This window comes from Echinops telfairi, unplaced genomic scaffold (assembly GCF_000313985.2).
Source record: "Echinops telfairi isolate 266 unplaced genomic scaffold, ASM31398v2 ScPeMD7_60;HRSCAF=208, whole genome shotgun sequence".
Taxonomy (NCBI): domain Eukaryota; kingdom Metazoa; phylum Chordata; class Mammalia; order Afrosoricida; family Tenrecidae; genus Echinops; species Echinops telfairi.
Genome location: NW_022103958.1, coordinates 21,283,975 through 21,297,486, shown reverse-complemented (window position 1 = coordinate 21,297,486; position 13,512 = coordinate 21,283,975). Strand labels below are relative to the sequence as shown.

Below are 13,512 nucleotides of genomic sequence, written 5' to 3'. Positions count from 1 at the left end.
TTGGTAGGGGTAGGCTAACACCATGTCATTCTTCTGGTCTTAGGGTTGTAGAGGCTTTGGCTCATACAGTTCATTAGTCTCTTGGATTAATTGTGTCTTTGGTTTTCATCACTCTTTTTGCCTCGGATAGGAAGAAACCAATAGCTGCTCCTTAAATGAACTTAAATGCGCTTTTAAAGCCTCAGGCACTTTTCCCCAAAGTCGGTGCAGAACCTTGTATTTGTGGACGATGTTACACCAATTGACCTTGGTGTCCCCTGAGGCTAGGGTCCTGAGCCCTCAACTAATCATTCCCTCAAAGTGTTTGGTTATCTAAGAAGTTTCCAAAATTTTGTTCTCTGTAGGTTCCAGCACACTCATGATTATATGGGGATTATGAAGGGAAGGCAATATTAAATAAGAAGAATGCTGGCAAATTTATTTTTAAAAGAGCCAAAGGGAAGAGAGTAGGAGGAGTTTAAGGATTAAAGGCAATAGAGGTAGATACTATTCTACACACAATCTTGCAATAACGGTGCTAGACACAGGCTGGACAGATATGGGAGGGAGGGTAGGAGTGTACCCACAAATAGGTATAGGTTTGGCAGAGGATATTTGCATATGGATAAACAAACAAACAAACAAACTCACTGCCCTCAAGTCGATTCTGACTCACAATGACCTATAGGACAGGGTCAAAATGCTCCTGTGAATTTCTGAGACTGTAACTCTTTATGGGAGTAGGAAGCCCTGTCTTGCTCTCGCTGGTGGTTTCAGATTGGTGACCTGGCCTTTAGTGGCCTAACTCATAACAACTACTTCACCAGGCCTCCTTGCACATGGGCAAACATACTAAAACGTATGAGGACCTGTCAAGTCGAGTTGGAGCTGAGTTGATGGTGACTAACCTCCCCTCCCCCCCACCACCATGGTCATTGTCAATGGGTCATGGTTCCTCCATTGGTCAAAAACACTGTCATCGAGTCGAGTCAGACTCACAGTGACCTATAGGAGAGGGTAGGACAGCCTCTGGGAGTTTCGGAGGCTGGAACGCTTTACAGGAGTAGGCGGCCTCATCTCTCTCCTGCAGTGCAACCGGTGGTTTTTAAGCTGTTAACCTGGTGGCTCTCAGTCCAGTGAGTAATCACTGTGCCACCAGGGTGACTTGTCCGCTCTCAAACCATTGAAAGCCATCACCTTTTAGTTGTGCTTGGCGTTCTTGTCCACAATTCACTCTGTAATTTCTATCCCCTGAATGGAGCTCTAGAAGCTGACCATTAGATAGAACCGCCTGAGGTTCTCTTGAGTTGACGTCCCCTGGGGTCTGGTTAACTGGGAGAACCAGAAGGAAACTGGAGTCCCAAAAGAAAAGCAAAGTCAGGGGATTTCTTTCTGCTTCTTCCTGACTCTGTGTTTTTTTAGTACTGGCTTTGTCCTTCCATGACTGCAGGCCCTGCGGGACAGCCTCTCCTGCATGAATCCCTTCATCCTGCCCATACCTCTGTAAGCAGTCCTTACATGACAGCTCCTTCAACTGTCTTAGCTGGGTTCCTTTTCTTTTTAGGGTTTTTGTTACAAAGAGGTAAAAGAAATATCCGTTGTTTCTGTTTTTGAACTTCTCTTCGATTAGAGTACTTTTCTGATGCTCAATGCGGTTGCTTCATTTGGGCACATTTTAGTAGCCTACTCCTTTCTAGTGCATTTCATCCAGACACCACCAGGGAAACCCAGCTAAAATATAATCTACTAGTGTGTTACTTTAACTGGTTTTATTAAGGACATCATCTCTCCATTAATACATACGGCATTTGCTTTGTTTTTCCCTTTGGTTTTCTGTTTGTTTGTTTGTTTGTTTATATGTTTTTCTTTTCTTTTTCTTTCAGGTTGAGCTTGCTTTATGAGTGGCATGCTGGCAGGACTTCAGACGAGATCAACTCCCCCGGGACTGAGAGGCACCGGCGAGAGGGGCAGCAGAGAGAAAGACAAGGTGGGAATATGGAGGGAGTGGGGAAGGAGGTGGCGGCAAGGGGAGGGCAAGCACAAGAGACAAAGAGGGAAGACGAGAAGGAGAGATGACGCCTGGCTGGGGCTGAAATCCAAACCAGAGGTGATGGTCCGGTCAGCAGCAGGAGAGGCTCAAAAGGGAGTCTCCCGAGAAGTGTAGGAGGCCAGGAGGGCCCGTTTCAGCCGCTCAAGCGTCGCCACGTTCCAGGAGCCAGGCGAAGAGAGGAGGGCCTGAGCCCTTTGCCGATGACTCGGGTCCCTCTTTCCGGAGCTTGGTAAGGGCGACGTTGTCAGCGCTGCTGCACTGCCCAGGGCAGAGTGCATTTAATGACCACGGACGATAACCGTGATGCCAAAGCCGGCCCGAGGGCGGAAGTGCAATGGAAAGGGAGGTCATCCGTCATGAGGTTGGCCTTCAGGAGGGAAACTTTGATGAGGTCATAGGTCACCAGCTCCGCCAGGTGACCACAGCATTCCGGGCCACATTGGGAGGGGCCCCTGTCCAGCGTCCTCGGAGCCTTTCTTCCTGAGCAATGGTCTTCTCGGCATCCACCTCCAGCCCGGGCCTGAGCTTGGAAAGGGACCTTCACCCCATCTGTGGGCCGCTCCACCGAGCGGCTGCCCATGCCGGCAGGGCGAATCTCACGGGGCGCTGCAGGCTGCCGACCAGGCCATTGGAGAGGCTGCGCGGGCCCTCGGTGCAGGAGGGCGCCCAGTGTGTTGGGAGCCTGAGTGGTGGCCACGGCGCGCACTGGCCCCGGGCTTTCTCCTTGGATCTGCAGCCGGACTTGAGCAGTATCTAGGGGGAAGGTAAGGAGATCCCCCATGGAGGTGGCTGTGCCAGGCCCCAGGAACTTCACAGAGGGAGTCAGGGACTCAGCGGTGGTCTTGACCCTGACCATGATGCTGCCTCCCTGCTGCCTCCCAGGGGATGAAGACGTGGAGAAGGGGAGAGGGGAGGGGCACAGGCAATCAACAAGACCAGATAAAGCAGTGGTTCTCAACCTTCCTAATGCCTCGACCCTTTCATACAGTTCCTCATGTTGTGCTTACCCCCCAGCCATAAAATTGAGTTCATTGCTACTTCATCACTGTCAGTTTGCTACTGTTATGAATGAAAGGGTCGTTCGACCCCCAAAGGGATTGCGACCCACAGGTTGAGAATCGCTGAGAGAGAGGACCTCTGCCGGAATCCAGGCTTGTAAGGTCTCCATGAGGCCTCCCAAGATCAAGCGTCTCTAAAGACGGGTTCTTCAAAGTCAACAGTGGCGATCAGGATCTGATCTCGTTGGTTTTCCCTAGACAATGGAAGGGAGACAGAACACCTATTGGTCCTACTATGTGTCTGGGCTGCGGGGAGAACAGGAGATGTAGGTGGCTCTGCAGTTCGACAGGTGGAGGATTCCATCTGATGCTGTCCAGGTGTGGGCGCTCCTGGTCAGGTTTGCAGTCTCTCTTTCATTTTTGGCGGGGCAGTTACTTTGGGTGTAAGGAACCTGGTGGTGCTGTGGGTTAGACATAAGTCTGCTAACTCTCAGGTCAGCAGTTCAATCCCACCAGTCTGCTTCCATCAACATTCACAGTCTCGGCCCTCTGGAACTCGGCGACTCTGTTCTACAGAGGTGCTCTGAGATGGAAAAGACTCAATGGCCGTAGGTGGGTTATCTTACATTTGCTTGCAGATAAGTCAACACCTGGCTTGTTTATTCTTTCATGTGATTTTCTATTAATCCAGCGCTCCTTCATTTTATACATTTTACTCCTTGCCGGAGACTGAATCATTTAAAAGGCCTGGTCCTGCTGTTGACCTACTTGTCCTGAATGAAAGGCTGAGCACAGAGCACAGCATTCTAAAACCACTTTCAGAAAAGACCATTTCTGATGATCTTGCCCTGCACTTGATTTGCTCTCGGAGACAGTGACATAGAACTTGCAAGAACACACTCTTCCTTGGGCTTCCTTGCCGTTTGCCCTGGGCCGGACCTGCTCTTTCTGGATCGTCTTGTTATTTGCCCATTACTTTTCTGTCAGTATAAGCGTTTGCCAAGGTTCTCCGCCAGGCCCTCTTCTCTACTTTGTTTGCAAAACAAAGAACATACATTTGTTGAAATCCTGCTCCATGCTAGGCACTTTGTGTGTGAATCACTTTTCAATCTGCCTTCACAAAAACCTTTAAAAATATTTGTGTTCTTATTTGTCCAGTGAAGGACTATACCTATATGCCCGGGTGAATCTATATAAAGAAAGGTTCTATTACAGAGAGCTAGGCCAGACCATGTAGATGAGCTCTTCGGATAGAAGAGCCCATATTGATGCCACGTGTTGGAAGGTTAATCTTAGGGAAGCCTGTTGTACATATGATGGTGCAGTGGTTTCTAAAGAGGTTACTAAGCCACATTTATAGTTTTTACTGACCATCAGGGTCTTAAGTATAGTCTCTGGAACACCTTCATTTCTTACTTTGCAAGATTTCTCAACCTACATTTATAGCCTGTTAAAGAAAGAAAACAACAGTAGTATTTACAATAGTTGCTGATATACAGATTGATGGGAAACATGGCTCTTTAATGCAGAATTACTATATGAACTAGGGAGGAATGTACAGGCTAGGAGATGGAGAAATCCTCTGAACAAAATACAAATTGTGAATAAGAAATAAAAATTGTTTTTACAGTAAGTACATCTGAAAAATTCTGGACTAAATGCCACCCAGTGATTAAGAGAGTAGATTTTCTTTTAATAACACTGATAGAAATATAATGCTATGTTTAGATTGCTCATTATAAACAGTAAAAAATGTCGAGGCTCCTGGCTTTCAACATTTAAAAAAAAGAAAATTTAGGTGGGGAAAGCACACACATACACACACACACACACAAAAAATAAAACATACTGTGCCATGCTCACGCTGTAATTTATCAACTACGAAGGAAATTGGCATGTCTTTTCCTGCTGATTTATTGGTTAATTCCAACAATTCACTGTAGAAAAGGCCAACAATGAATTACAATGTGGGGAAAAAATTAAGCAGAGCATTTAGAAAGGTGTTTCACTATGCAGCCTTTAGAAACAACTTACAGAGCTATTTTATAGCCGGTCCCAAAGCAGTTGGTGCATGCAAAGTGCACTACACAATAGAAGGGATACACCAAAAGCAGTCACACCACCTGTGTCCATATTCAGAAGACTACCCCAGGCCACATAATCATTTAACTTACCCTCTAGAATCTCCTAATTAAATCTAGGTCACTAGTTGTTTTAGGAATCATGTTGGAAGGACAGCAGCAGGCAGGAGCTATTTCAGATGCTGTGCCTTTGTAGTGAAGCCATTGAGCTTTCATCCCAAAAGGGCGACGCTGGAATGTGGAGGGACAAATGACAGAAGCTTGCATTATGGCCACCAACATGCCCCACTTCCACCTCTAAGGACCCAGAGGTGACTGAAGAAAAAATTTCCCCGCCAAGAATCCCCATTTCGAATTTCTAAAATAACTTTAACCGTTTGATTGCCTCTCTTTGTTTCAAAGGTGAGTCACATTCCCGAAACACACAAAGGAAACTAGCTTAAAACCATGGAATATTGTAGCTATAATTTATAGGATTCATGTTGGAGATAGGGATTGGCTCTCTGCCTGTCACTGAGTTTCAGGGTGCAAAGTAATAAATATATCTCCTACATGTCAAAGGACCCCTGGCAGTGCTGTGGGTTGTACTGGGGCACTAACTGCAAGGTTGGTGGTAGAAAGCTGAGGCTGTGGGCTCTTGTAAAGGTTTACAGAATCACCATGGTACAGTTGTATTTAGTCCTATAGGGTTACGAGGGGCCCTATTGGAATTAGTCTATTCAAGGGGTCTACTAGTCTGTACAAGAGGTTCTGCATTAGTCTATGTACCCCAACGTAAGCACTTCTAAAACACCAGCTGCTCTACAAGAGAAAGATGAGCCCATCTACTCCTGTAAAGAGGCACAGGCTCAGAAAACCCCACGATGGCAGTTCTAACACAGTCCTGTGGGATCACTATAAGCCAGCATCAACTCGATGGTAGTGGGTTTTGTGGAGTGGTTGGGTTGCTATGAATCAGAATCAACTCGTTGGCAGTGGATGCGATGCTCTTTTGTGGCTGTATTTATAAACACCACTCACTCTTCATGTTTTCCTTTTGAAGAAGGTGTTCTCTCCTTTGTACAGAAGAGAAAAACAGGACTTAGGGCAAGTAAGCCACTTTCTAGAAGCCCCCATGTAGCTCGTGGGGGAGTCCAGGAGCAGCTCTTTGGCTCTAAGTCCATCTACATTGCATTCCTTGGAATTAATGCTTTTTTTCTTTTTTTTACCTGTTCCATGCTGCTTTCTCAGATGACACAATAAAACCTGTTTTGAGCACATCTGCATCCTGAAGTACTCCTTTGTGGATGGACCCTACTATTGTGTGATGTTTCCCATGTACGAGACCCTGTATGAAGGACTTTTCATATCTCACCTTTAGTCATGATTGCCTCAGTCATTATAATTATTTTCATTTCACCCCAAAGGGAACTGAGGCTTAATGAAGTAAAAAAGCAGCCTCGTGGGAGCGCTGGTGATGGAGATGTTACGTGTTGGCTTGCGATCCACATGGTCAGCGATTAGCCCCAAGGGCAAAACACTGGGCTTTCTACTCCAGTAAACAGCCTGGGAAACCCACAGGCAGTCCCTATGAGTCAGCACAGACTCCCCGACACTAAATTTATTTGTTTGCTTTTTGGAGAGGGAAAACCGCTATATTGGGCTTCTCCGCTAGGCTTGGCTGACTCTTAAATCCACCCTTGTAATTGCTGCACTAAGCCTTTGGCTGTTCCGTAGGTAGGTTAGATCAGTGTCTTAGATCAGTGACTCAGACCTCTAGATTTCCAGACACCCACATTTCCATGTTGTTGAGCTTTCTTCTGCCTAGCTCAAGGACATTGGCAAAAGGATTGCTACACAGTAGCAACCAATTCCCTCAGTGGAGAAAGGAAAATGAAAGTGTCAGACTGTACTTCAGATTGGGTGAAGACTTGGTCTTTCTCTTGACAGTGGGGTCTAGGCTTGCCTCAGCTCCAGCACCCCAGCAAGCTGCTTTATGTGGGAGCGTGGAAGTGAGGGACACAACTCCTTCCGACTCCTTGACTTGTTCCACTCCCTCCTCCAGCCCCATTTAACTGTGCCATTGGCTCTGACAATGACAATGGTCAAATAGACACGTAGCTGCTCTGCCTCCCCTACCCGCGTGATTTTTGAAGCACGCTTGGACACCATTGCTCCAAGCCAAGTGCACGTCCAGATAGAAAAGTGAAAGGGAGAAAAACTTTCAGAAAAGGATACCAATCTGATCAAGAAAGAAAGGCAAGGAGTGTGTGTGGACCGGCGTGATGGGTGTACCTCTCTGGATGTTTAAAAATGTGCAGAGAAACCCAGCTTGACTCAGAAGCAACACTGTGTTTTGTGATAGAGAGCCTCTGCAGACTTCGGGAAGGTGAGCCCATTTTTTATTGAGGAGAGTGACAGAAATCTATCAAGCAGGCGTATCATCCCACAATTACAGCAATTTATAGTCTGCTTCTTGCAAGGTCACCTGCGCTAGCAACCAAACAAAAGCACTCCCCTGCCTTTGTTCCAAAGAGACCTAGTGCGCTCACTGTAACTCAGGTGATCCGGGATATTTTTCAATTAATTTGCAGTCACTTGGGCTTGACATCACACAAGTAGGGCATAGATCATGTTTTTCATGGGCAGGAAACATTGTAGAACTGCTTCTGCCACCTCTTCTTTCTTTCCTTTTAAACTCATTTCATTCTGCTGCTTCCTTCCCTCTGAGATTAAAAAAAAAAATCGTCGTGATTTCAAGAAAGAGCTTTGTGTTCTGATCAGGGGCCTCTGCTTTGCTGGCACTGCCTGAAGTGGTCTGCAGCAATTAAAAAGCATGGCTCGGTCTTTGGAATGGCTCAGAACTGCATTCAGAGAGGACGCCTCCGAAACACTGTTCCGAGCCTAGATCTGGTTCTAAAAGCCACAGAAGGGGCCTGTCATGAAAAGGAACTCCGATGATAATTGTCATTTTTAGGTTAAAAAAAAACAAACGCAAAAAAGGAGCTCACGGGCACAGTCAGGAGATGAGCGTGCTCCGCAGCAGGGCCTTCCTCTCTGCCGCCGTGGCTCTTCGGTGCTTTGCTGGCCACCGAGCTTTGCGACTGCCGCCGGCTGCCACCCCCACCTGGCCCGGCCTTCCGGTGCTGCTGACTCCAGCTGGAATGACGTGGCCACCATTCTTCAAGGCAATGGCCCTAGCTGGTACGTTCAGTCTCACACCACACATTCTCGGCGTGACTCTCAAATCCATCATCCCATTGCCCTTCAATGTGAGGCGAAACCTGTCCTTTGAACACCTTTTCTGTTCACTTAGGTGGAAAGAAAGCTTTTCCTTCCCTTCCCCGCTGGTGCACATGGTTTACAACTGCCTGCTAACCTGGAGGTGAGTGGTTTGAAGCCACCCAGTGGCCCCCTGACCGGAAGGCTTGGAGAAATATCTTCCCACAGAAAAGCTGTAGACCACCATTCTATCATGTATCCCCTGGGGTCTCCAGGAGTGGGAATGGACTCAATTTCAGCTAGTAGTTTGGGTGGTTGGCTTCGTGTCTGTGTCCCTCCACATCTTTCAATCTTGAGAATATTTGTTTTCTTCTCGGCACATCGTCTCTCAGCACTTTCCAGTGGCTGAAAGATTTTATGGGCTTTCAGGGGCAGTTCTATCCTGCCCTATAGGGTGGCTATAAGTCAACACTGACTTGATGTCAGTGGAAGTGACGGCCCAGGGGGATGATTGAATGTTCTCTACCACAAAAGGACAATGATGTCTCTAAGCTGAACCAGAGACATCTAGATGCCATAGATGCAAGAATGGATTTTGGTTTTACACTTAATTCTAGTCCCAATCTAAGAACAGTTATCATATATACAGTGAACCCTCGTTTATCACGGTTAATCGGTTCTAGACCCTACCGTGATAAATGAAATTCCGCGAAGTAGGATTCCTTGTCACGATGCGCTTTGCTTCCTTGTTGAAAGTGAAAGTAGCCATAGCACAGATGTTTTTTCCTCTTTACGGATGGAGCGAACGGAAGACTCATTCAAGTCGAAATGGCGTGCAACCTCCACGATTTTCTTGCCATCTTTGATCATATCCAAAAGTTTTACCTTTTCCTGGATGGTGAGCATCTTCCTCTGGCGCTGATTTTTATTGTCAGAAGGCTTAGAAGAAGCAGCTCATTTAGGAGCCATCATAGGGCTTAGATAAAATTTCTTTAAAATCGCAAACATTTACAGTACACTGTACAAAAGCAAAAATGCATCTGATATGTAGCTCCGATACGTAGCGATGCAGACAGAAGCGTGTACAGTATGAGCCAATCAGTGGCAGTAATGACAGAGCATGTGCTGTTACGCAAAAACCGCGATAGAGTGAAGCCGTGGAAGTCGAAGCGCGAAGTGGCGAGGGTTCACTGTACTCATGTATTAGCCGAGTTTCTCAGCACATTTTTAATGCAGTTTTTGTCGTAACATGAGGTGCCTCAGCTGATATTCGGGTCAGCTTATACTAGAGTATATATGGTATTTCTTATGACATGGCCTTGCTTGATGCTTGAATTCATGAAGAGATCAGTGAAGATATGGGGGCTATAACAAAGTGTGGTAAAGAAACTAGATGGAGCCTGGTTATGAGAAAGAACAGCAGTTGGGTCTTAAATGATTGTTTTCAAAACAGCAGCCATCTAAGTGGGGCATCCACTAGGTTCACATGGAAGGAGCACACTAGCCTGTGTGATCTAAGGATTGTGATAAATATAATAATCCAAATCTAAATAAGGGAATGGCTTAATTGGAGCTGAAATTGTGACCACGTGATTTGCAGAAGGTTGTGGATAACTGTGAAAGCCCAAATCCCATTTGCAGGGTCCACACATGGTTTTAGCCTCTGGTGAATCCCCTCTGACCATAGTTGAGGAATGTAAATAGCCCTGTTATCAGACAGAGAGCACTGTAAAGTGATTATGGCAGACACAGTTAGATCAAACTGTAATATCACTTGAACTCCCTTTAGAACCATGTTAAAGCTGTTTCCGTTAAAAAATAAAAGTGAAGGGGGAATACACAAGGATGAAACCCCTGTGCATCCCCTCTGACCATGGACCAGGGATGTGAATTCCCTTACTAACATGCAGAATGCTTTGGGAAATGAATTGTTATAGATACAAGTAGGTTTAATTTTAGCACTCTATCATTTGATCTCCTTTATGATCCATCTAAATTTGTTCTAGTTTTTAATATTTTCTGCTTTCTTTTCAATTGAGGTTTTTAACTCTTTTACTTTGAAATTCTTGTTAGGTGTTTTGTTGTACTGTTTTTTATATCTATGAAATCCACAATAGGTAAATATATAGAGACAGTAACTGATTAATGGTCCCCTGGGGGTATGGCAGGGGGAGGTTGGAAGGAAATGGGGAGTTAATAATGATGAGTACAAGGTTGAAAAAATGTTCAAAAACTGATTGCACAAATGTTCTTGATGTGGTTGAACTATTGAATTATATGATATGTAAAGTATATGCCAATAAAACTGTTGGAGAAAAACCCTAATCATTATATCATTATTTCTGGACAACTTTGAACTAGGGAGTACCACTTGTTGGTGAAACTTTTCTTATTGTTTATTGGGTTATCTGCGAGTAATTAAAACAGCACTCACTCTTAAAACATAGCTAGTATGAGCTCTGATGTCATATGTACCTGAGTTCAAAACCTGACCCTCACTAGTCAGTCACAGCAACCCCAGTCTCTCCATTTGAAGTCGTCCCTACTTCATACAATCAAACCACACTCGTTGTCATCAGGTCAAGTACAACTTGTAACTGGAACACCACAAGTGTCAGAATAGAACATAGTATTTCCAGTAGCCAATTTTCATTTTTGAGCAGATCACTAGAGCATTCTTCTGAGGCATCTGTGGGTAGAGAACCCAGAGCCTGTGTTAGTAGGCAAGAGCACACTAACAATTCACCCCACCCGTGAACTCCCCGTCCTTAAGGGGCAGGCACACTCCGATTTAGAAAAAGCTTGGTAGAGGGCTTCTCCACATATCGTAAACAAATCTAAATGGTATAAAATAATGTTCACCCAGAAACTGTTCCTGTAATCTTTTTTCTTACGTTTGTATGTGTGAAATCTTAGGTTGTGAAGCCATTTCTGAAGTAAGAAAATTTGACACCATTTGGATGGTTCCCAAATCTGTGAATGAGTGGACTGATGGGAGGCATACATTTTATAATGGAACCAATGGCAGCCCATGACACACCCTCTGTGGCAAGTGTCTTCCTCTCTAAGGAACACATCAGATGGAAGGAATGATGGAACAGGCTATCCTAGAAGGTCCAGGCTTGATAGGCTAGCTATTCACGTGAAGTGTAATTGGTGTTACAGATCTGCACATTCAACGACTCAAGTTCAAGGACCAGTGGGAGGGCAATCTCCATGCGGTCAATGAATGCAGCCTTAATGAACAGTGCCAATGAAGGTTGATTCCAGATAAGAAGCTATTTGCTGACCTCTCCCCTTTCTTTTGGGTGGGGAGCACTCCTGACTCCCTCTAGCTTGATAGCCACTGCCATCGAATCCATTCAGACTCAGACCCTAGATGGTTTGATAGTAGCCAGAAACTTTTAATTAAGCACCTACAGATTTGGAAACATTTGAAATAGTTAATTAGATCCCTTTAGAAACCCCATATCCCCAAACCACTGCCAAGGGTTTCTGAGGCTGTAAATCTTTACAAGAGCAACTGGCGGGTTGAACCTGGACGTCAGCAGTCCTGCACTGATGTGGAAGTGCCACCAGGACTCCTCTGAGACCCCGGAGTGTCCCTTTCAGTGTCTGTGAGCGCCATCTAACTCCCAAGTCATGACTTCAGTACTAGTGTTTTAATAGCCTGGTGGAAGTTTTCTGAAGATCTTTTCATTTCCTTTTCAGTTCTTTATACCAACCAAACCACCTTTGGTTAGCTCACTCCACATCTCAGGGGCATTGAAAACAGGGGAAAGGTATTATGGTTCAAAGATAAATGGGTTACTAGGCAACGTGCTGCCATGCTCTACCCCTACCCCAACTTCATTCCTTCCTGCTGAACCTGAACCGGATCTCAGTTGCTTTAGAAGAAATGCCCATGTGTTTCTCACCAATTGGTTGAGCAGGCATGTCAGAGGGATATGCCACCTGTTCTCCTATCTCTTCCAGCCTTCCTCGGAGAGGCGGAGGTCAGGAGCTTTGTTCTGATCAATAGACAGGAGTGGAAATGATAGGTGCCATTTCAGCAATTAAGAGCTGATGTGCTCCTTCACCTTGGTCTTCTTTTCACATGGCAATATGAGAGTCCAGGTGTCCCAGGACTCATCCTTTAAATGGGACTAGCTCATGTCCACAAGATTTTATGTGGATGAGAAATAAACCTCTATTGACTATCACCTTGGAGGTTAAAAACTTGCCTATTGTAACAGAAGAATCAGGCCCAACCTGATTCATCCAACAGGTAAAACACTTCTCTTTTAAAAAAAATAATTTTATTGGGGGCTTTTACAACTCTTATCACAATCCATACATACACCCATTGTGTCAAGCACATTTGTGCATTTGTTGCCATCATCATTCTCAAAACATTTGCCTTCTACTTGAGCCCTTAATATTGGCTCCTCATTTGCGCCCCCCATGAACCCTTCTTATTATTTTGTCATATGTTACTATATGTTATGTATGTCATATGTTATATATGTCATATATTATTATTTTGTCATAAGTTACACTGTCCGACATCTCCTCCCGCCCTCTTCTTTGCTGTCCATCCCCAGGGAGGAGGCTATACATAGATTCTTGTAATCGGTTCCCCCTTTCCACCCCACATTCCCTCCACCCTCCAGGCATCACCACTCTCACCACTGGTCCTGAAGGGGTCATCTGTCCTGGATTCCCTGAAAACACTTCTTTGTCTTTCTTTTTTGGCTACTGGCAAACTGTGGATAAATGGAGTCAAATGTCTAGACCCAACATCTATGAACCACACTCAAGTCTTAAGGACGCCCTAAGTCCATGTCTGAACTACATAACTTCCCTTGATGGTGTTATCTTTCTCCATGCTTTCTATAGGTCCAACTTTACAGATGGAAAAATGAACCCCTATGGGGTAAAACCGAGCCCTGGTGACTTAGTGCTTAAGTGAGGAGCTGCGATCTGAATGGGTGGCAGTTTGAAATCGCCCTCAGCTCTTCGGGGAAAAGACGGAACTTTCTGCTCCCAGAAACAGTACAGTCACGAAAACCCACAGGGGTCGCTATGAGTCCGCATTGACTCATGGCAGCGAGTTGTGGGATAAAATGGCTCACCCAAGATCAACACAATCAGGGGTTTAGAAGCAAGATTTCCTGAATGCTAACTCAAGATCTCTTCCTTCCTTCCTGTCTCGCTCCTTTCT

The 13,512-nt window shown here is 45.4% G+C and overlaps 1 pseudogene; it reads right to left on the bottom strand.

Annotated features, from left to right (window-relative positions):
- Positions 1 to 2,170: 2,170 nt before the first annotated feature.
- Positions 2,171 to 2,885, bottom strand: LOC115869872 (annotated as a pseudogene).
- Positions 2,886 to 13,512: the final 10,627 nt, after the last annotated feature.